Source organism: Hyla sarda, unplaced genomic scaffold, assembly GCF_029499605.1.
Source record: "Hyla sarda isolate aHylSar1 unplaced genomic scaffold, aHylSar1.hap1 scaffold_766, whole genome shotgun sequence".
Taxonomy (NCBI): Eukaryota; Metazoa; Chordata; class Amphibia; order Anura; family Hylidae; genus Hyla; species Hyla sarda.
Genome location: NW_026610789.1, coordinates 152,492 through 168,755, shown reverse-complemented (window position 1 = coordinate 168,755; position 16,264 = coordinate 152,492). Strand labels below are relative to the sequence as shown.

Sequence of the window (16,264 nt, the reverse complement as noted above, 5' to 3'; positions counted from 1 at the left end):
TGGGTTATGGGCCCAGCACGCTTCCGCTGCGCCACTCTGCTTCTGTCTGTAAAGGAGATGAGAAGCATAACTACCCTCTGGTTCCTGTCAAGCTGCTAGCGGGAAGGCGGTCTCTGCCGTTTCAGCAAGTTTAGCTTAAAAGCCGATTGTTATGGGCTGAAGTCCACCTGGAGACCAGCATTTGGGTTTTCGCTTGTGCCTAGTCACGAGCATGCAGCACCGTTGTCTCTGTGGCGCAATCGGTTAGCGCGTTCGGCTGTTAACCGAAAGGTTGGTGGTTCAAGCCCACCCAGGGACGAGGTCCCCTTTTTGATTTGGTTGCACGTCACAGCTAAAGGTGGTTCTTTGGCGAGCCTTAGATGTGCTCTCAACTGAAAGCTTGGTCTCTGTGCCTGTTTTAAAGTCCCAATGTTGACGGGAGACCTCTCTGGAAAGGGTGTTTCTAGTGTTAAGAGCAGGGGTCAGCGGAAGTGTGTGTTTTTCAGCATCTTGAAACATCCCAAATGAAAACATACCCCCCAAAAAAATGTCCTTCGAGCCGGAATCGAACCAGCGACCTAAGGATTGCCGATTGTTCTACTACAGTCCTCCGCTCTACCAGCTGAGCTATCGAAGGATTGGCAAAGCCGGGTGTGTGCAACTCTTTGGCTTGGCTAAGAGTGCCATGAGCATTAGCTAAAAAGATGTTTGAAAAAGTCAAAAAGTTTTTGGAGGATGCGGGCATCGATCCCGCTACCTCTCGCATGCTAAGCGAGCGCTCTACCATTTGAGCTAATCCCCCATGTCTGACCCACGCATTTAGCCACGCAATCCACTGATCAATCTCTGTAACTGTTTGAAACTTTTTTTTTTTTTTTTTTTTTTTTTTTTAAGTGTCAAAATATTTTTGACATTAGAAGACTAAGACTGGGATGTTTACAGAGCTTCGCGTGGCTTAATACTTAGGACAAGAAAGTTGTTATGTAGCAGATGAGGCTCTAGAGCCATGGGACCCTTTTGGGAGGAGCATTGTAATGGGAGGAGCATTGTAATGTAAGGAGCTGAAAGGGTGCTTCTAGCTGCAAAATTTTTTACCATGAAAGAGCAAGCATAGGAGACAGGTGACAAAACCTTGAAAGAAATGCGTTGGCCGGGAATCGAACCCGGGTCAACTGCTTGGAAAGCAGCTATGCTTACCACTATACCACCAACGCTTCTTTGACAGCTGTGATGTCGGTGATGTCGGTGACGTCTGTGATTCGCATGGCTTAGACTGACTACTTCTGCTATCATGAAGAGCAAAATTCGTTCACAAAGACCTTAAAACACCTCCAAAGAAGAGGAACAATGCGTTGGCCTAGAAACGAACTTGCCTCAATTACAATGGTGGAAACAGTAAAATTGATTGCTTAGCAGAGGATGGTTTCGATCCATCGACCTCTGGGTTATGGGCCCAGCACGCTTCCGCTGCGCCACTCTGCTTCTGTCTGTAAAGGAGATGAGAAGCATAACTACCCTCTGGTTCCTGTCAAGCTGCTAGCGGGAAGGCGGTCTCTGCCGTTTCAGCAAGTTTAGCTTAAAAGCCGATTGTTATGGGCTGAAGTCCACCTGGAGACCAGCATTTGGGTTTTCGCTTGTGCCTAGTCACGAGCATGCAGCACCGTTGTCTCTGTGGCGCAATCGGTTAGCGCGTTCGGCTGTTAACCGAAAGGTTGGTGGTTCAAGCCCACCCAGGGACGAGGTCCCCTTTTTGATTTGGTTGCACGTCACAGCTAAAGGTGGTTCTTTGGCGAGCCTTAGATGTGCTCTCAACTGAAAGCTTGGTCTCTGTGCCTGTTTTAAAGTCCCAATGTTGACGGGAGACCTCTCTGGAAAGGGTGTTTCTAGTGTTAAGAGTAGGGGTCAGCGGAAGTGTGTGTGTTTCAGCAGCTTGAAACATCCCAAATGAAAACATACCCCCCAAAAAAATGTCCTTCGAGCCGGAATCTAACCAGCGACCTAAGGATTGCCAATTGTTCTACTACAGTCCTCCGCTCTACCAGCTGAGCTATCGAAGGATTGGCAAAGCTGGGTGTGTGCAACTCTTTGGCTTGGCTAAGAGTGCCATGAGCATTAGCTAAAAAGATGTTTGAAAAAGTCAAAAAGTTTTTGGAGGATGCGGGCATCGATCCCGCTACCTCTCGCATGCTAAGCGAGCGCTCTACCATTTGAGCTAATCCCCCATGTCTGACCCACGCATTTAGCCACGCAATCCACTGATCAATCTCTGTAACTGTTTGAAACTTTTTTTTTTTATTTTTTTTTTTAAGTGTCAAAATATTTTTGACATTAGAAGACTAAGACTGGGATGTTTACAGAGCTTCGCGTGGCTTAATACTTAGGACAAGAAAGTTGTTATGTAGCAGATGAGGCTCTAGAGCCATGGGACCCTTTTGGGAGGAGCATTGTAATGGGAGGAGCATTGTAATGTAAGGAGCTGAAAGGGTGCTTCTAGCTGCAAAATTTTTTACCATGAAAGAGCAAGCATAGGAGACAGGTGACAAAACCTTGAAAGAAATGCGTTGGCCGGGAATCGAACCCGGGTCAACTGCTTGGAAAGCAGCTATGCTTACCACTATACCACCAACGCTTCTTTGACAGCTGTGATGTCGGTGATGTCGGTGACGTCTGTGATTCGCATGGCTTAGACTGACTACTTCTGCTATCATGAAGAGCAAAATTCGTTCACAAAGACCTTAAAACACCTCCAAAGAAGAGGAACAATGCGTTGGCCTAGAAACGAACTTGCCTCAATTACAATGGTGGAAACAGTAAAATTGATTGCTTAGCAGAGGATGGTTTCGATCCATCGACCTCTGGGTTATGGGCCCAGCACGCTTCCGCTGCGCCACTCTGCTTCTGTCTGTAAAGGAGATGAGAAGCATAACTACCCTCTGGTTCCTGTCAAGCTGCTAGCGGGAAGGCGGTCTCTGCCGTTTCAGCAAGTTTAGCTTAAAAGCCGATTGTTATGGGCTGAAGTCCACCTGGAGACCAGCATTTGGGTTTTCGCTTGTGCCTAGTCACGAGCATGCAGCACCGTTGTCTCTGTGGCGCAATCGGTTAGCGCGTTCGGCTGTTAACCGAAAGGTTGGTGGTTCAAGCCCACCCAGGGACGAGGTCCCCTTTTTGATTTGGTTGCACGTCACAGCTAAAGGTGGTTCTTTGGCGAGCCTTAGATGTGCTCTCAACTGAAAGCTTGGTCTCTGTGCCTGTTTTAAAGTCCCAATGTTGACGGGAGACCTCTCTGGAAAGGGTGTTTCTAGTGTTAAGAGTAGGGGTCAGCGGAAGTGTGTGTGTTTCAGCAGCTTGAAACATCCCAAATGAAAACATACCCCCCAAAAAAATGTCCTTCGAGCCGGATTCGAACCAGCGACCTAAGGATTGCCAATTGTTCTACTACAGTCCTCCGCTCTACCAGCTGAGCTATCGAAGGATTGGCAAAGCTGGGTGTGTGCAACTCTTTGGCTTGGCTAAGAGTGCCATGAGCATTAGCTAAAAAGATGTTTGAAAAAGTCAAAAAGTTTTTGGAGGATGCGGGCATCGATCCCGCTACCTCTCGCATGCTAAGCGAGCGCTCTACCATTTGAGCTAATCCCCCATGTCTGACCCACGCATTTAGCCACGCAATCCACTGATCAATCTCTGTAACTGTTTGAAACTTTTTTTTTTTATTTTTTTTTTTAAGTGTCAAAATATTTTTGACATTAGAAGACTAAGACTGGGATGTTTACAGAGCTTCGCGTGGCTTAATACTTAGGACAAGAAAGTTGTTATGTAGCAGATGAGGCTCTAGAGCCATGGGACCCTTTTGGGAGGAGCATTGTAATGGGAGGAGCATTGTAATGTAAGGAGCTGAAAGGGTGCTTCTAGCTGCAAAATTTTTTACCATGAAAGAGCAAGCATAGGAGACAGGTGACAAAACCTTGAAAGAAATGCGTTGGCCGGGAATCGAACCCGGGTCAACTGCTTGGAAAGCAGCTATGCTTACCACTATACCACCAACGCTTCTTTGACAGCTGTGATGTCGGTGATGTCGGTGACGTCTGTGATTCGCATGGCTTAGACTGACTACTTCTGCTATCATGAAGAGCAAAATTCGTTCACAAAGACCTTAAAACACCTCCAAAGAAGAGGAACAATGCGTTGGCCTAGAAACGAACTTGCCTCAATTACAATGGTGGAAACAGTAAAATTGATTGCTTAGCAGAGGATGGTTTCGATCCATCGACCTCTGGGTTATGGGCCCAGCACGCTTCCGCTGCGCCACTCTGCTTCTGTCTGTAAAGGAGATGAGAAGCATAACTACCCTCTGGTTCCTGTCAAGCTGCTAGCGGGAAGGCGGTCTCTGCCGTTTCAGCAAGTTTAGCTTAAAAGCCGATTGTTATGGGCTGAAGTCCACCTGGAGACCAGCATTTGGGTTTTCGCTTGTGCCTAGTCACGAGCATGCAGCACCGTTGTCTCTGTGGCGCAATCGGTTAGCGCGTTCGGCTGTTAACCGAAAGGTTGGTGGTTCAAGCCCACCCAGGGACGAGGTCCCCTTTTTGATTTGGTTGCACGTCACAGCTAAAGGTGGTTCTTTGGCGAGCCTTAGATGTGCTCTCAACTGAAAGCTTGGTCTCTGTGCCTGTTTTAAAGTCCCAATGTTGACGGGAGACCTCTCTGGAAAGGGTGTTTCTAGTGTTAAGAGCAGGGGTCAGCGGAAGTGTGTGTTTTTCAGCATCTTGAAACATCCCAAATGAAAACATACCCCCCAAAAAAATGTCCTTCGAGCCGGAATCGAACCAGCGACCTAAGGATTGCCGATTGTTCTACTACAGTCCTCCGCTCTACCAGCTGAGCTATCGAAGGATTGGCAAAGCCGGGTGTGTGCAACTCTTTGGCTTGGCTAAGAGTGCCATGAGCATTAGCTAAAAAGATGTTTGAAAAAGTCAAAAAGTTTTTGGAGGATGCGGGCATCAATCCCGCTACCTCTCGCATGCTAAGCGAGCGCTCTACCATTTGAGCTAATCCCCCATGTCTGACCCACGCATTTAGCCACGCAATCCACTGATCAATCTCTGTAACTGTTTGAAACTTTTTTTTTTTTTTTTTTTTTTTTTTTTAAGTGTCAAAATATTTTTGACATTAGAAGACTAAGACTGGGATGTTTACAGAGCTTCGCGTGGCTTAATACTTAGGACAAGAAAGTTGTTATGTAGCAGATGAGGCTCTAGAGCCATGGGACCCTTTTGGGAGGAGCATTGTAATGGGAGGAGCATTGTAATGTAAGGAGCTGAAAGGGTGCTTCTAGCTGCAAAATTTTTTACCATGAAAGAGCAAGCATAGGAGACAGGTGACAAAACCTTGAAAGAAATGCGTTGGCCGGGAATCGAACCCGGGTCAACTGCTTGGAAGGCAGCTATGCTTACCACTATACCACCAACGCTTCTTTGACAGCTGTGATGTCGGTGATGTCGGTGACGTCTGTGATTCGCATGGCTTAGACTGACTACTTCTGCTATCATGAAGAGCAAAATTCGTTCACAAAGACCTTAAAACACCTCCAAAGAAGAGGAACAATGCGTTGGCCTAGAAACGAACTTGCCTCAATTACAATGGTGGAAACAGTAAAATTGATTGCTTAGCAGAGGATGGTTTCGATCCATCGACCTCTGGGTTATGAGCCCAGCACGCTTCCGCTGCGCCACTCTGCTTCTGTCTGTAAAGGAGATGAGAAGCATAACTACCCTCTGGTTCCTGTCAAGCTGCTAGCGGGAAGGCGGTCTCTGCCGTTTCAGCAAGTTTAGCTTAAAAGCCGATTGTTATGGGCTGAAGTCCACCTGGAGACCAGCATTTGGGTTTTCGCTTGTGCCTAGTCACGAGCATGCAGCACCGTTGTCTCTGTGGCGCAATCGGTTAGCGCGTTCGGCTGTTAACCGAAAGGTTGGTGGTTCAAGCCCACCCAGGGACGAGGTCCCCTTTTTGATTTGGTTGCACGTCACAGCTAAAGGTGGTTCTTTGGCGAGCCTTAGATGTGCTCTCAACTGAAAGCTTGGTCTCTGTGCCTGTTTTAAAGTCCCAATGTTGACGGGAGACCTCTCTGGAAAGGGTGTTTCTAGTGTTAAGAGCAGGGGTCAGCGGAAGTGTGTGTTTTTCAGCATCTTGAAACATCCCAAATGAAAACATACCCCCCAAAAAAATGTCCTTCGAGCCGGAATCGAACCAGCGACCTAAGGATTGCCGATTGTTCTACTACAGTCCTCCGCTCTACCAGCTGAGCTATCGAAGGATTGGCAAAGCCGGGTGTGTGCAACTCTTTGGCTTGGCTAAGAGTGCCATGAGCATTAGCTAAAAAGATGTTTGAAAAAGTCAAAAAGTTTTTGGAGGATGCGGGCATCGATCCCGCTACCTCTCGCATGCTAAGCGAGCGCTCTACCATTTGAGCTAATCCCCCATGTCTGACCCACGCATTTAGCCACGCAATCCACTGATCAATCTCTGTAACTGTTTGAAACTTTTTTTTTTTATTTTTTTTTTTAAGTGTCAAAATATTTTTGACATTAGAAGACTAAGACTGGGATGTTTACAGAGCTTCGCGTGGCTTAATACTTAGGACAAGAAAGTTGTTATGTAGCAGATGAGGCTCTAGAGCCATGGGACCCTTTTGGGAGGAGCATTGTAATGGGAGGAGCATTGTAATGTAAGGAGCTGAAAGGGTGCTTCTAGCTGCAAAATTTTTTACCATGAAAGAGCAAGCATAGGAGACAGGTGACAAAACCTTGAAAGAAATGCGTTGGCCGGGAATCGAACCCGGGTCAACTGCTTGGAAAGCAGCTATGCTTACCACTATACCACCAACGCTTCTTTGACAGCTGTGATGTCGGTGATGTCGGTGACGTCTGTGATTCGCATGGCTTAGACTGACTACTTCTGCTATCATGAAGAGCAAAATTCGTTCACAAAGACCTTAAAACACCTCCAAAGAAGAGGAACAATGCGTTGGCCTAGAAACGAACTTGCCTCAATTACAATGGTGGAAACAGTAAAATTGATTGCTTAGCAGAGGATGGTTTCGATCCATCGACCTCTGGGTTATGGGCCCAGCACGCTTCCGCTGCGCCACTCTGCTTCTGTCTGTAAAGGAGATGAGAAGCATAACTACCCTCTGGTTCCTGTCAAGCTGCTAGCGGGAAGGCGGTCTCTGCCGTTTCAGCAAGTTTAGCTTAAAAGCCGATTGTTATGGGCTGAAGTCCACCTGGAGACCAGCATTTGGGTTTTCGCTTGTGCCTAGTCACGAGCATGCAGCACTGTTGTCTCTGTGGCGCAATCGGTTAGCGCGTTCGGCTGTTAACCGAAAGGTTGGTGGTTCAAGCCCACCCAGGGACGAGGTCCCCTTTTTGATTTGGTTGCACGTCACAGCTAAAGGTGGTTCTTTGGCGAGCCTTAGATGTGCTCTCAACTGAAAGCTTGGTCTCTGTGCCTGTTTTAAAGTCCCAATGTTGACGGGAGACCTCTCTGGAAAGGGTGTTTCTAGTGTTAAGAGTAGGGGTCAGCGGAAGTGTGTGTGTTTCAGCAGCTTGAAACATCCCAAATGAAAACATACCCCCCAAAAAAATGTCCTTCGAGCCGGAATCGAACCAGCGACCTAAGGATTGCCAATTGTTCTACTACAGTCCTCCGCTCTACCAGCTGAGCTATCGAAGGATTGGCAAAGCTGGGTGTGTGCAACTCTTTGGCTTGGCTAAGAGTGCCATGAGCATTAGCTAAAAAGATGTTTGAAAAAGTCAAAAAGTTTTTGGAGGATGCGGGCATCGATCCCGCTACCTCTCGCATGCTAAGCGAGCGCTCTACCATTTGAGCTAATCCCCCATGTCTGACCCACGCATTTAGCCACGCAATCCACTGATCAATCTCTGTAACTGTTTGAAACTTTTTTTTTTTATTTTTTTTTTTAAGTGTCAAAATATTTTTGACATTAGAAGACTAAGACTGGGATGTTTACAGAGCTTCGCGTGGCTTAATACTTAGGACAAGAAAGTTGTTATGTAGCAGATGAGGCTCTAGAGCCATGGGACCCTTTTGGGAGGAGCATTGTAATGGGAGGAGCATTGTAATGTAAGGAGCTGAAAGGGTGCTTCTAGCTGCAAAATTTTTTACCATGAAAGAGCAAGCATAGGAGACAGGTGACAAAACCTTGAAAGAAATGCGTTGGCCGGGAATCGAACCCGGGTCAACTGCTTGGAAAGCAGCTATGCTTACCACTATACCACCAACGCTTCTTTGACAGCTGTGATGTCGGTGATGTCGGTGACGTCTGTGATTCGCATGGCTTAGACTGACTACTTCTGCTATCATGAAGAGCAAAATTCGTTCACAAAGACCTTAAAACACCTCCAAAGAAGAGGAACAATGCGTTGGCCTAGAAACGAACTTGCCTCAATTACAATGGTGGAAACAGTAAAATTGATTGCTTAGCAGAGGATGGTTTCGATCCATCGACCTCTGGGTTATGGGCCCAGCACGCTTCCGCTGCGCCACTCTGCTTCTGTCTGTAAAGGAGATGAGAAGCATAACTACCCTCTGGTTCCTGTCAAGCTGCTAGCGGGAAGGCGGTCTCTGCCGTTTCAGCAAGTTTAGCTTAAAAGCCGATTGTTATGGGCTGAAGTCCACCTGGAGACCAGCATTTGGGTTTTCGCTTGTGCCTAGTCACGAGCATGCAGCACCGTTGTCTCTGTGGCGCAATCGGTTAGCGCGTTCGGCTGTTAACCGAAAGGTTGGTGGTTCAAGCCCACCCAGGGACGAGGTCCCCTTTTTGATTTGGTTGCACGTCACAGCTAAAGGTGGTTCTTTGGCGAGCCTTAGATGTGCTCTCAACTGAAAGCTTGGTCTCTGTGCCTGTTTTAAAGTCCCAATGTTGACGGGAGACCTCTCTGGAAAGGGTGTTTCTAGTGTTAAGAGTAGGGGTCAGCGGAAGTGTGTGTGTTTCAGCAGCTTGAAACATCCCAAATGAAAACATACCCCCCAAAAAAATGTCCTTCGAGCCGGAATCGAACCAGCGACCTAAGGATTGCCAATTGTTCTACTACAGTCCTCCGCTCTACCAGCTGAGCTATCGAAGGATTGGCAAAGCTGGGTGTGTGCAACTCTTTGGCTTGGCTAAGAGTGCCATGAGCATTAGCTAAAAAGATGTTTGAAAAAGTCAAAAAGTTTTTGGAGGATGCGGGCATCGATCCCGCTACCTCTCGCATGCTAAGCGAGCGCTCTACCATTTGAGCTAATCCCCCATGTCTGACCCACGCATTTAGCCACGCAATCCACTGATCAATCTCTGTAACTGTTTGAAACTTTTTTTTTTTATTTTTTTTTTTAAGTGTCAAAATATTTTTGACATTAGAAGACTAAGACTGGGATGTTTACAGAGCTTCGCGTGGCTTAATACTTAGGACAAGAAAGTTGTTATGTAGCAGATGAGGCTCTAGAGCCATGGGACCCTTTTGGGAGGAGCATTGTAATGGGAGGAGCATTGTAATGTAAGGAGCTGAAAGGGTGCTTCTAGCTGCAAAATTTTTTACCATGAAAGAGCAAGCATAGGAGACAGGTGACAAAACCTTGAAAGAAATGCGTTGGCCGGGAATCGAACCCGGGTCAACTGCTTGGAAAGCAGCTATGCTTACCACTATACCACCAACGCTTCTTTGACAGCTGTGATGTCGGTGATGTCGGTGACGTCTGTGATTCGCATGGCTTAGACTGACTACTTCTGCTATCATGAAGAGCAAAATTCGTTCACAAAGACCTTAAAACACCTCCAAAGAAGAGGAACAATGCGTTGGCCTAGAAACGAACTTGCCTCAATTACAATGGTGGAAACAGTAAAATTGATTGCTTAGCAGAGGATGGTTTCGATCCATCGACCTCTGGGTTATGGGCCCAGCACGCTTCCGCTGCGCCACTCTGCTTCTGTCTGTAAAGGAGATGAGAAGCATAACTACCCTCTGGTTCCTGTCAAGCTGCTAGCGGGAAGGCGGTCTCTGCCGTTTCAGCAAGTTTAGCTTAAAAGCCGATTGTTATGGGCTGAAGTCCACCTGGAGACCAGCATTTGGGTTTTCGCTTGTGCCTAGTCACGAGCATGCAGCACCGTTGTCTCTGTGGCGCAATCGGTTAGCGCGTTCGGCTGTTAACCGAAAGGTTGGTGGTTCAAGCCCACCCAGGGACGAGGTCCCCTTTTTGATTTGGTTGCACGTCACAGCTAAAGGTGGTTCTTTGGCGAGCCTTAGATGTGCTCTCAACTGAAAGCTTGGTCTCTGTGCCTGTTTTAAAGTCCCAATGTTGACGGGAGACCTCTCTGGAAAGGGTGTTTCTAGTGTTAAGAGCAGGGGTCAGCGGAAGTGTGTGTTTTTCAGCATCTTGAAACATCCCAAATGAAAACATACCCCCCAAAAAAATGTCCTTCGAGCCGGAATCGAACCAGCGACCTAAGGATTGCCGATTGTTCTACTACAGTCCTCCGCTCTACCAGCTGAGCTATCGAAGGATTGGCAAAGCCGGGTGTGTGCAACTCTTTGGCTTGGCTAAGAGTGCCATGAGCATTAGCTAAAAAGATGTTTGAAAAAGTCAAAAAGTTTTTGGAGGATGCGGGCATCAATCCCGCTACCTCTCGCATGCTAAGCGAGCGCTCTACCATTTGAGCTAATCCCCCATGTCTGACCCACGCATTTAGCCACGCAATCCACTGATCAATCTCTGTAACTGTTTGAAACTTTTTTTTTTTTTTTTTTTTTTTTTTTTAAGTGTCAAAATATTTTTGACATTAGAAGACTAAGACTGGGATGTTTACAGAGCTTCGCGTGGCTTAATACTTAGGACAAGAAAGTTGTTATGTAGCAGATGAGGCTCTAGAGCCATGGGACCCTTTTGGGAGGAGCATTGTAATGGGAGGAGCATTGTAATGTAAGGAGCTGAAAGGGTGCTTCTAGCTGCAAAATTTTTTACCATGAAAGAGCAAGCATAGGAGACAGGTGACAAAACCTTGAAAGAAATGCGTTGGCCGGGAATCGAACCCGGGTCAACTGCTTGGAAGGCAGCTATGCTTACCACTATACCACCAACGCTTCTTTGACAGCTGTGATGTCGGTGATGTCGGTGACGTCTGTGATTCGCATGGCTTAGACTGACTACTTCTGCTATCATGAAGAGCAAAATTCGTTCACAAAGACCTTAAAACACCTCCAAAGAAGAGGAACAATGCGTTGGCCTAGAAACGAACTTGCCTCAATTACAATGGTGGAAACAGTAAAATTGATTGCTTAGCAGAGGATGGTTTCGATCCATCGACCTCTGGGTTATGAGCCCAGCACGCTTCCGCTGCGCCACTCTGCTTCTGTCTGTAAAGGAGATGAGAAGCATAACTACCCTCTGGTTCCTGTCAAGCTGCTAGCGGGAAGGCGGTCTCTGCCGTTTCAGCAAGTTTAGCTTAAAAGCCGATTGTTATGGGCTGAAGTCCACCTGGAGACCAGCATTTGGGTTTTCGCTTGTGCCTAGTCACGAGCATGCAGCACCGTTGTCTCTGTGGCGCAATCAGTTAGCGCGTTCGGCTGTTAACCGAAAGGTTGGTGGTTCAAGCCCACCCAGGGACGAGGTCCCCTTTTTGATTTGGTTGCACGTCACAGCTAAAGGTGGTTCTTTGGCGAGCCTTAGATGTGCTCTCAACTGAAAGCTTGGTCTCTGTGCCTGTTTTAAAGTCCCAATGTTGACGGGAGACCTCTCTGGAAAGGGTGTTTCTAGTGTTAAGAGCAGGGGTCAGCGGAAGTGTGTGTTTTTCAGCATCTTGAAACATCCCAAATGAAAACATACCCCCCAAAAAAATGTCCTTCGAGCCGGAATCGAACCAGCGACCTAAGGATTGCCGATTGTTCTACTACAGTCCTCCGCTCTACCAGCTGAGCTATCGAAGGATTGGCAAAGCCGGGTGTGTGCAACTCTTTGGCTTGGCTAAGAGTGCCATGAGCATTAGCTAAAAAGATGTTTGAAAAAGTCAAAAAGTTTTTGGAGGATGCGGGCATCGATCCCGCTACCTCTCGCATGCTAAGCGAGCGCTCTACCATTTGAGCTAATCCCCCATGTCTGACCCACGCATTTAGCCACGCAATCCACTGATCAATCTCTGTAACTGTTTGAAACTTTTTTTTTTTTTTTTTTTTTTTTTTTTAAGTGTCAAAATATTTTTGACATTAGAAGACTAAGACTGGGATGTTTACAGAGCTTCGCGTGGCTTAATACTTAGGACAAGAAAGTTGTTATGTAGCAGATGAGGCTCTAGAGCCATGGGACCCTTTTGGGAGGAGCATTGTAATGGGAGGAGCATTGTAATGTAAGGAGCTGAAAGGGTGCTTCTAGCTGCAAAATTTTTTACCATGAAAGAGCAAGCATAGGAGACAGGTGACAAAACCTTGAAAGAAATGCGTTGGCCGGGAATCGAACCCGGGTCAACTGCTTGGAAAGCAGCTATGCTTACCACTATACCACCAACGCTTCTTTGACAGCTGTGATGTCGGTGATGTCGGTGACGTCTGTGATTCGCATGGCTTAGACTGACTACTTCTGCTATCATGAAGAGCAAAATTCGTTCACAAAGACCTTAAAACACCTCCAAAGAAGAGGAACAATGCGTTGGCCTAGAAACGAACTTGCCTCAATTACAATGGTGGAAACAGTAAAATTGATTGCTTAGCAGAGGATGGTTTCGATCCATCGACCTCTGGGTTATGGGCCCAGCACGCTTCCGCTGCGCCACTCTGCTTCTGTCTGTAAAGGAGATGAGAAGCATAACTACCCTCTGGTTCCTGTCAAGCTGCTAGCGGGAAGGCGGTCTCTGCCGTTTCAGCAAGTTTAGCTTAAAAGCCGATTGTTATGGGCTGAAGTCCACCTGGAGACCAGCATTTGGGTTTTCGCTTGTGCCTAGTCACGAGCATGCAGCACCGTTGTCTCTGTGGCGCAATCGGTTAGCGCGTTCGGCTGTTAACCGAAAGGTTGGTGGTTCAAGCCCACCCAGGGACGAGGTCCCCTTTTTGATTTGGTTGCACGTCACAGCTAAAGGTGGTTCTTTGGCGAGCCTTAGATGTGCTCTCAACTGAAAGCTTGGTCTCTGTGCCTGTTTTAAAGTCCCAATGTTGACGGGAGACCTCTCTGGAAAGGGTGTTTCTAGTGTTAAGAGCAGGGGTCAGCGGAAGTGTGTGTTTTTCAGCATCTTGAAACATCCCAAATGAAAACATACCCCCCAAAAAAATGTCCTTCGAGCCGGAATCGAACCAGCGACCTAAGGATTGCCGATTGTTCTACTACAGTCCTCCGCTCTACCAGCTGAGCTATCGAAGGATTGGCAAAGCCGGGTGTGTGCAACTCTTTGGCTTGGCTAAGAGTGCCATGAGCATTAGCTAAAAAGATGTTTGAAAAAGTCAAAAAGTTTTTGGAGGATGCGGGCATCGATCCCGCTACCTCTCGCATGCTAAGCGAGCGCTCTACCATTTGAGCTAATCCCCCATGTCTGACCCACGCATTTAGCCACGCAATCCACTGATCAATCTCTGTAACTGTTTGAAACTTTTTTTTTTTTTTTTTAAGTGTCAAAATATTTTTGACATTAGAAGACTAAGACTGGGATGTTTACAGAGCTTCGCGTGGCTTAATACTTAGGACAAGAAAGTTGTTATGTAGCAGATGAGACTCTAGAGCCATGGGACCCTTTTGGGAGGAGCATTGTAATGGGAGGAGCATTGTAATGTAAGGAGCTGAAAGGGTGCTTCTAGCTGCAAAATTTTTTACCATGAAAGAGCAAGCATAGGAGACAGGTGACAAAACCTTGAAAGAAATGCGTTGGCCGGGAATCGAACCCGGGTCAACTGCTTGGAAGGCAGCTATGCTTACCACTATACCACCAACGCTTCTTTGACAGCTGTGATGTCGGTGATGTCGGTGACGTCTGTGATTCGCATGGCTTAGACTGACTACTTCTGCTATCATGAAGAGCAAAATTCGTTCACAAAGACCTTAAAACACCTCCAAAGAAGAGGAACAATGCGTTGGCCTAGAAACGAACTTGCCTCAATTACAATGGTGGAAACAGTAAAATTGATTGCTTAGCAGAGGATGGTTTCGATCCATCGACCTCTGGGTTATGGGCCCAGCACGCTTCCGCTGCGCCACTCTGCTTCTGTCTGTAAAGGAGATGAGAAGCATAACTACCCTCTGGTTCCTGTCAAGCTGCTAGTGGGAAGGCGGTCTCTGCCGTTTCAGCAAGTTTAGCTTAAAAGCCGATTGTTATGGGCTGAAGTCCACCTGGAGACCAGCATTTGGGTTTTCGCTTGTGCCTAGTCACGAGCATGCAGCACCGTTGTCTCTGTGGCGCAATCGGTTAGCGCGTTCGGCTGTTAACCGAAAGGTTGGTGGTTCAAGCCCACCCAGGGACGAGGTCCCCTTTTTGATTTGGTTGCACGTCACAGCTAAAGGTGGTTCTTTGGCGAGCCTTAGATGTGCTCTCAACTGAAAGCTTGGTCTCTGTGCCTGTTTTAAAGTCCCAATGTTGACGGGAGACCTCTCTGGAAAGGGTGTTTCTAGTGTTAAGAGTAGGGGTCAGCGGAAGTGTGTGTGTTTCAGCAGCTTGAAACATCCCAAATGAAAACATACCCCCCAAAAAAATGTCCTTCGAGCCGGAATCGAACCAGCGACCTAAGGATTGCCAATTGTTCTACTACAGTCCTCCGCTCTACCAGCTGAGCTATCGAAGGATTGGCAAAGCTGGGTGTGTGCAACTCTTTGGCTTGGCTAAGAGTGCCATGAGCATTAGCTAAAAAGATGTTTGAAAAAGTCAAAAAGTTTTTGGAGGATGCGGGCATCGATCCCGCTACCTCTCGCATGCTAAGCGAGCGCTCTACCATTTGAGCTAATCCCCCATGTCTGACCCACGCATTTAGCCACGCATTTAGCCACGCAATCCACTGATCAATCTCTGTAACTGTTTGAAACTTTTTTTTTTTATTTTTTTTTTTTAAGTGTCAAAATATTTTTGACATTAGAAGACTAAGACTGGGATGTTTACAGAGCTTCGCGTGGCTTAATACTTAGGACAAGAAAGTTGTTATGTAGCAGATGAGGCTCTAGAGCCATGGGACCCTTTTGGGAGGAGCATTGTAATGGGAGGAGCATTGTAATGTAAGGAGCTGAAAGGGTGCTTCTAGCTGCAAAATTTTTTACCATGAAAGAGCAAGCATAGGAGACAGGTGACAAAACCTTGAAAGAAATGCGTTGGCCGGGAATCGAACCCGGGTCAACTGCTTGGAAAGCAGCTATGCTTACCACTATACCACCAACGCTTCTTTGACAGCTGTGATGTCGGTGATGTCGGTGACGTCTGTGATTCGCATGGCTTAGACTGACTACTTCTGCTATCATGAAGAGCAAAATTCGTTCACAAAGACCTTAAAACACCTCCAAAGAAGAGGAACAATGCGTTGGCCTAGAAACGAACTTGCCTCAATTACAATGGTGGAAACAGTAAAATTGATTGCTTAGCAGAGGATGGTTTCGATCCATCGACCTCTGGGTTATGGGCCCAGCACGCTTCCGCTGCGCCACTCTGCTTCTGTCTGTAAAGGAGATGAGAAGCATAACTACCCTCTGGTTCCTGTCAAGCTGCTAGCGGGAAGGCGGTCTCTGCCGTTTCAGCAAGTTTAGCTTAAAAGCCGATTGTTATGGGCTGAAGTCCACCTGGAGACCAGCATTTGGGTTTTCGCTTGTGCCTAGTCACGAGCATGCAGCACCGTTGTCTCTGTGGCGCAATTGGTTAGCGCGTTCGGCTGTTAACCGAAAGGTTGGTGGTTCAAGCCCACCCAGGGACGAGGTCCCCTTTTTGATTTGGTTGCACGTCACAGCTAAAGGTGGTTCTTTGGCGAGCCTTAGATGTGCTCTCAACTGAAAGCTTGGTCTCTGTGCCTGTTTTAAAGTCCCAATGTTGACGGGAGACCTCTCTGGAAAGGGTGTTTCTAGTGTTAAGAGCAGGGGTCAGCGGAAGTGTGTGTTTTTCAGCATCTTGAAACATCCCAAATGAAAACATACCCCCCAAAAAAATGTCCTTCGAGCCGGAATCGAACCAGCGACCTAAGGATTGCCGATTGTTCTACTACAGTCCTCCGCTCTACCAGCTGAGCTATCGAAGGATTGGCAAAGCCGGGTGTGTGCAACTCTTTGGCTTGGCTAAGAGTGCCATGAGCAT

The 16,264-nt window shown here is 47.1% G+C and overlaps 43 non-coding genes across 43 annotated transcripts; 11 read left to right on the top strand and 32 right to left on the bottom strand.

The window, feature by feature from the left end:
- The first annotated feature begins 224 nt into the window (after positions 1-224).
- Positions 225-298, top strand: TRNAN-GUU (transfer RNA asparagine (anticodon GUU)). The gene has a single exon. It is a non-coding gene; the product is annotated as a tRNA-Asn (tRNA).
- Positions 299-529: 231 nt separating this feature from the next.
- Positions 530-616, bottom strand: TRNAY-GUA (transfer RNA tyrosine (anticodon GUA)). The gene is given in 2 exon segments: positions 530-565; positions 580-616. It is a non-coding gene; the product is annotated as a tRNA-Tyr (tRNA).
- A 92-nt stretch (positions 617-708) lies between these two features.
- TRNAA-AGC (transfer RNA alanine (anticodon AGC)) lies at positions 709-781 on the bottom strand. Its single transcript has one exon. It is a non-coding gene; the product is annotated as a tRNA-Ala (tRNA).
- Positions 782-1,121: 340 nt separating this feature from the next.
- Positions 1,122-1,193, bottom strand: TRNAG-UCC (transfer RNA glycine (anticodon UCC)). The gene has a single exon. It is a non-coding gene; the product is annotated as a tRNA-Gly (tRNA).
- Positions 1,194-1,644: 451 nt separating this feature from the next.
- TRNAN-GUU (transfer RNA asparagine (anticodon GUU)) lies at positions 1,645-1,718 on the top strand. Its single transcript has one exon. It is a non-coding gene; the product is annotated as a tRNA-Asn (tRNA).
- Positions 1,719-1,949: 231 nt separating this feature from the next.
- TRNAY-GUA (transfer RNA tyrosine (anticodon GUA)) lies at positions 1,950-2,036 on the bottom strand. The gene is given in 2 exon segments: positions 1,950-1,985; positions 2,000-2,036. It is a non-coding gene; the product is annotated as a tRNA-Tyr (tRNA).
- Positions 2,037-2,128: 92 nt separating this feature from the next.
- On the bottom strand, positions 2,129-2,201 carry TRNAA-AGC (transfer RNA alanine (anticodon AGC)). The gene has a single exon. It is a non-coding gene; the product is annotated as a tRNA-Ala (tRNA).
- Positions 2,202-2,536: 335 nt separating this feature from the next.
- Positions 2,537-2,608, bottom strand: TRNAG-UCC (transfer RNA glycine (anticodon UCC)). The gene has a single exon. It is a non-coding gene; the product is annotated as a tRNA-Gly (tRNA).
- Positions 2,609-3,059: 451 nt separating this feature from the next.
- On the top strand, positions 3,060-3,133 carry TRNAN-GUU (transfer RNA asparagine (anticodon GUU)). The gene has a single exon. It is a non-coding gene; the product is annotated as a tRNA-Asn (tRNA).
- Positions 3,134-3,364: 231 nt separating this feature from the next.
- On the bottom strand, positions 3,365-3,451 carry TRNAY-GUA (transfer RNA tyrosine (anticodon GUA)). Its single transcript is given in 2 exon segments — positions 3,365-3,400; positions 3,415-3,451. It is a non-coding gene; the product is annotated as a tRNA-Tyr (tRNA).
- A 92-nt stretch (positions 3,452-3,543) lies between these two features.
- Positions 3,544-3,616, bottom strand: TRNAA-AGC (transfer RNA alanine (anticodon AGC)). The gene has a single exon. It is a non-coding gene; the product is annotated as a tRNA-Ala (tRNA).
- A 335-nt stretch (positions 3,617-3,951) lies between these two features.
- On the bottom strand, positions 3,952-4,023 carry TRNAG-UCC (transfer RNA glycine (anticodon UCC)). Its single transcript has one exon. It is a non-coding gene; the product is annotated as a tRNA-Gly (tRNA).
- Positions 4,024-4,474: 451 nt separating this feature from the next.
- Positions 4,475-4,548, top strand: TRNAN-GUU (transfer RNA asparagine (anticodon GUU)). The gene has a single exon. It is a non-coding gene; the product is annotated as a tRNA-Asn (tRNA).
- Positions 4,549-4,779: 231 nt separating this feature from the next.
- TRNAY-GUA (transfer RNA tyrosine (anticodon GUA)) lies at positions 4,780-4,866 on the bottom strand. The gene is given in 2 exon segments: positions 4,780-4,815; positions 4,830-4,866. It is a non-coding gene; the product is annotated as a tRNA-Tyr (tRNA).
- Positions 4,867-5,371: 505 nt separating this feature from the next.
- TRNAG-UCC (transfer RNA glycine (anticodon UCC)) lies at positions 5,372-5,443 on the bottom strand. Its single transcript has one exon. It is a non-coding gene; the product is annotated as a tRNA-Gly (tRNA).
- A 451-nt stretch (positions 5,444-5,894) lies between these two features.
- TRNAN-GUU (transfer RNA asparagine (anticodon GUU)) lies at positions 5,895-5,968 on the top strand. Its single transcript has one exon. It is a non-coding gene; the product is annotated as a tRNA-Asn (tRNA).
- A 231-nt stretch (positions 5,969-6,199) lies between these two features.
- TRNAY-GUA (transfer RNA tyrosine (anticodon GUA)) lies at positions 6,200-6,286 on the bottom strand. The gene is given in 2 exon segments: positions 6,200-6,235; positions 6,250-6,286. It is a non-coding gene; the product is annotated as a tRNA-Tyr (tRNA).
- Positions 6,287-6,378: 92 nt separating this feature from the next.
- On the bottom strand, positions 6,379-6,451 carry TRNAA-AGC (transfer RNA alanine (anticodon AGC)). Its single transcript has one exon. It is a non-coding gene; the product is annotated as a tRNA-Ala (tRNA).
- A 335-nt stretch (positions 6,452-6,786) lies between these two features.
- On the bottom strand, positions 6,787-6,858 carry TRNAG-UCC (transfer RNA glycine (anticodon UCC)). Its single transcript has one exon. It is a non-coding gene; the product is annotated as a tRNA-Gly (tRNA).
- Positions 6,859-7,309: 451 nt separating this feature from the next.
- TRNAN-GUU (transfer RNA asparagine (anticodon GUU)) lies at positions 7,310-7,383 on the top strand. The gene has a single exon. It is a non-coding gene; the product is annotated as a tRNA-Asn (tRNA).
- Positions 7,384-7,614: 231 nt separating this feature from the next.
- Positions 7,615-7,701, bottom strand: TRNAY-GUA (transfer RNA tyrosine (anticodon GUA)). The gene is given in 2 exon segments: positions 7,615-7,650; positions 7,665-7,701. It is a non-coding gene; the product is annotated as a tRNA-Tyr (tRNA).
- Positions 7,702-7,793: 92 nt separating this feature from the next.
- TRNAA-AGC (transfer RNA alanine (anticodon AGC)) lies at positions 7,794-7,866 on the bottom strand. Its single transcript has one exon. It is a non-coding gene; the product is annotated as a tRNA-Ala (tRNA).
- A 335-nt stretch (positions 7,867-8,201) lies between these two features.
- TRNAG-UCC (transfer RNA glycine (anticodon UCC)) lies at positions 8,202-8,273 on the bottom strand. Its single transcript has one exon. It is a non-coding gene; the product is annotated as a tRNA-Gly (tRNA).
- Positions 8,274-8,724: 451 nt separating this feature from the next.
- TRNAN-GUU (transfer RNA asparagine (anticodon GUU)) lies at positions 8,725-8,798 on the top strand. Its single transcript has one exon. It is a non-coding gene; the product is annotated as a tRNA-Asn (tRNA).
- Positions 8,799-9,029: 231 nt separating this feature from the next.
- On the bottom strand, positions 9,030-9,116 carry TRNAY-GUA (transfer RNA tyrosine (anticodon GUA)). The gene is given in 2 exon segments: positions 9,030-9,065; positions 9,080-9,116. It is a non-coding gene; the product is annotated as a tRNA-Tyr (tRNA).
- Positions 9,117-9,208: 92 nt separating this feature from the next.
- On the bottom strand, positions 9,209-9,281 carry TRNAA-AGC (transfer RNA alanine (anticodon AGC)). Its single transcript has one exon. It is a non-coding gene; the product is annotated as a tRNA-Ala (tRNA).
- A 335-nt stretch (positions 9,282-9,616) lies between these two features.
- TRNAG-UCC (transfer RNA glycine (anticodon UCC)) lies at positions 9,617-9,688 on the bottom strand. Its single transcript has one exon. It is a non-coding gene; the product is annotated as a tRNA-Gly (tRNA).
- A 451-nt stretch (positions 9,689-10,139) lies between these two features.
- Positions 10,140-10,213, top strand: TRNAN-GUU (transfer RNA asparagine (anticodon GUU)). The gene has a single exon. It is a non-coding gene; the product is annotated as a tRNA-Asn (tRNA).
- A 231-nt stretch (positions 10,214-10,444) lies between these two features.
- TRNAY-GUA (transfer RNA tyrosine (anticodon GUA)) lies at positions 10,445-10,531 on the bottom strand. Its single transcript is given in 2 exon segments — positions 10,445-10,480; positions 10,495-10,531. It is a non-coding gene; the product is annotated as a tRNA-Tyr (tRNA).
- Positions 10,532-11,036: 505 nt separating this feature from the next.
- On the bottom strand, positions 11,037-11,108 carry TRNAG-UCC (transfer RNA glycine (anticodon UCC)). The gene has a single exon. It is a non-coding gene; the product is annotated as a tRNA-Gly (tRNA).
- A 756-nt stretch (positions 11,109-11,864) lies between these two features.
- On the bottom strand, positions 11,865-11,951 carry TRNAY-GUA (transfer RNA tyrosine (anticodon GUA)). The gene is given in 2 exon segments: positions 11,865-11,900; positions 11,915-11,951. It is a non-coding gene; the product is annotated as a tRNA-Tyr (tRNA).
- A 92-nt stretch (positions 11,952-12,043) lies between these two features.
- TRNAA-AGC (transfer RNA alanine (anticodon AGC)) lies at positions 12,044-12,116 on the bottom strand. Its single transcript has one exon. It is a non-coding gene; the product is annotated as a tRNA-Ala (tRNA).
- A 340-nt stretch (positions 12,117-12,456) lies between these two features.
- TRNAG-UCC (transfer RNA glycine (anticodon UCC)) lies at positions 12,457-12,528 on the bottom strand. The gene has a single exon. It is a non-coding gene; the product is annotated as a tRNA-Gly (tRNA).
- Positions 12,529-12,979: 451 nt separating this feature from the next.
- TRNAN-GUU (transfer RNA asparagine (anticodon GUU)) lies at positions 12,980-13,053 on the top strand. Its single transcript has one exon. It is a non-coding gene; the product is annotated as a tRNA-Asn (tRNA).
- Positions 13,054-13,284: 231 nt separating this feature from the next.
- On the bottom strand, positions 13,285-13,371 carry TRNAY-GUA (transfer RNA tyrosine (anticodon GUA)). The gene is given in 2 exon segments: positions 13,285-13,320; positions 13,335-13,371. It is a non-coding gene; the product is annotated as a tRNA-Tyr (tRNA).
- A 92-nt stretch (positions 13,372-13,463) lies between these two features.
- On the bottom strand, positions 13,464-13,536 carry TRNAA-AGC (transfer RNA alanine (anticodon AGC)). The gene has a single exon. It is a non-coding gene; the product is annotated as a tRNA-Ala (tRNA).
- A 329-nt stretch (positions 13,537-13,865) lies between these two features.
- On the bottom strand, positions 13,866-13,937 carry TRNAG-UCC (transfer RNA glycine (anticodon UCC)). The gene has a single exon. It is a non-coding gene; the product is annotated as a tRNA-Gly (tRNA).
- A 451-nt stretch (positions 13,938-14,388) lies between these two features.
- On the top strand, positions 14,389-14,462 carry TRNAN-GUU (transfer RNA asparagine (anticodon GUU)). The gene has a single exon. It is a non-coding gene; the product is annotated as a tRNA-Asn (tRNA).
- Positions 14,463-14,693: 231 nt separating this feature from the next.
- On the bottom strand, positions 14,694-14,780 carry TRNAY-GUA (transfer RNA tyrosine (anticodon GUA)). The gene is given in 2 exon segments: positions 14,694-14,729; positions 14,744-14,780. It is a non-coding gene; the product is annotated as a tRNA-Tyr (tRNA).
- Positions 14,781-14,872: 92 nt separating this feature from the next.
- On the bottom strand, positions 14,873-14,945 carry TRNAA-AGC (transfer RNA alanine (anticodon AGC)). The gene has a single exon. It is a non-coding gene; the product is annotated as a tRNA-Ala (tRNA).
- A 348-nt stretch (positions 14,946-15,293) lies between these two features.
- TRNAG-UCC (transfer RNA glycine (anticodon UCC)) lies at positions 15,294-15,365 on the bottom strand. The gene has a single exon. It is a non-coding gene; the product is annotated as a tRNA-Gly (tRNA).
- Positions 15,366-15,816: 451 nt separating this feature from the next.
- Positions 15,817-15,890, top strand: TRNAN-GUU (transfer RNA asparagine (anticodon GUU)). The gene has a single exon. It is a non-coding gene; the product is annotated as a tRNA-Asn (tRNA).
- A 231-nt stretch (positions 15,891-16,121) lies between these two features.
- On the bottom strand, positions 16,122-16,208 carry TRNAY-GUA (transfer RNA tyrosine (anticodon GUA)). Its single transcript is given in 2 exon segments — positions 16,122-16,157; positions 16,172-16,208. It is a non-coding gene; the product is annotated as a tRNA-Tyr (tRNA).
- Between the last annotated feature and the right edge of the window lie 56 nt (positions 16,209-16,264).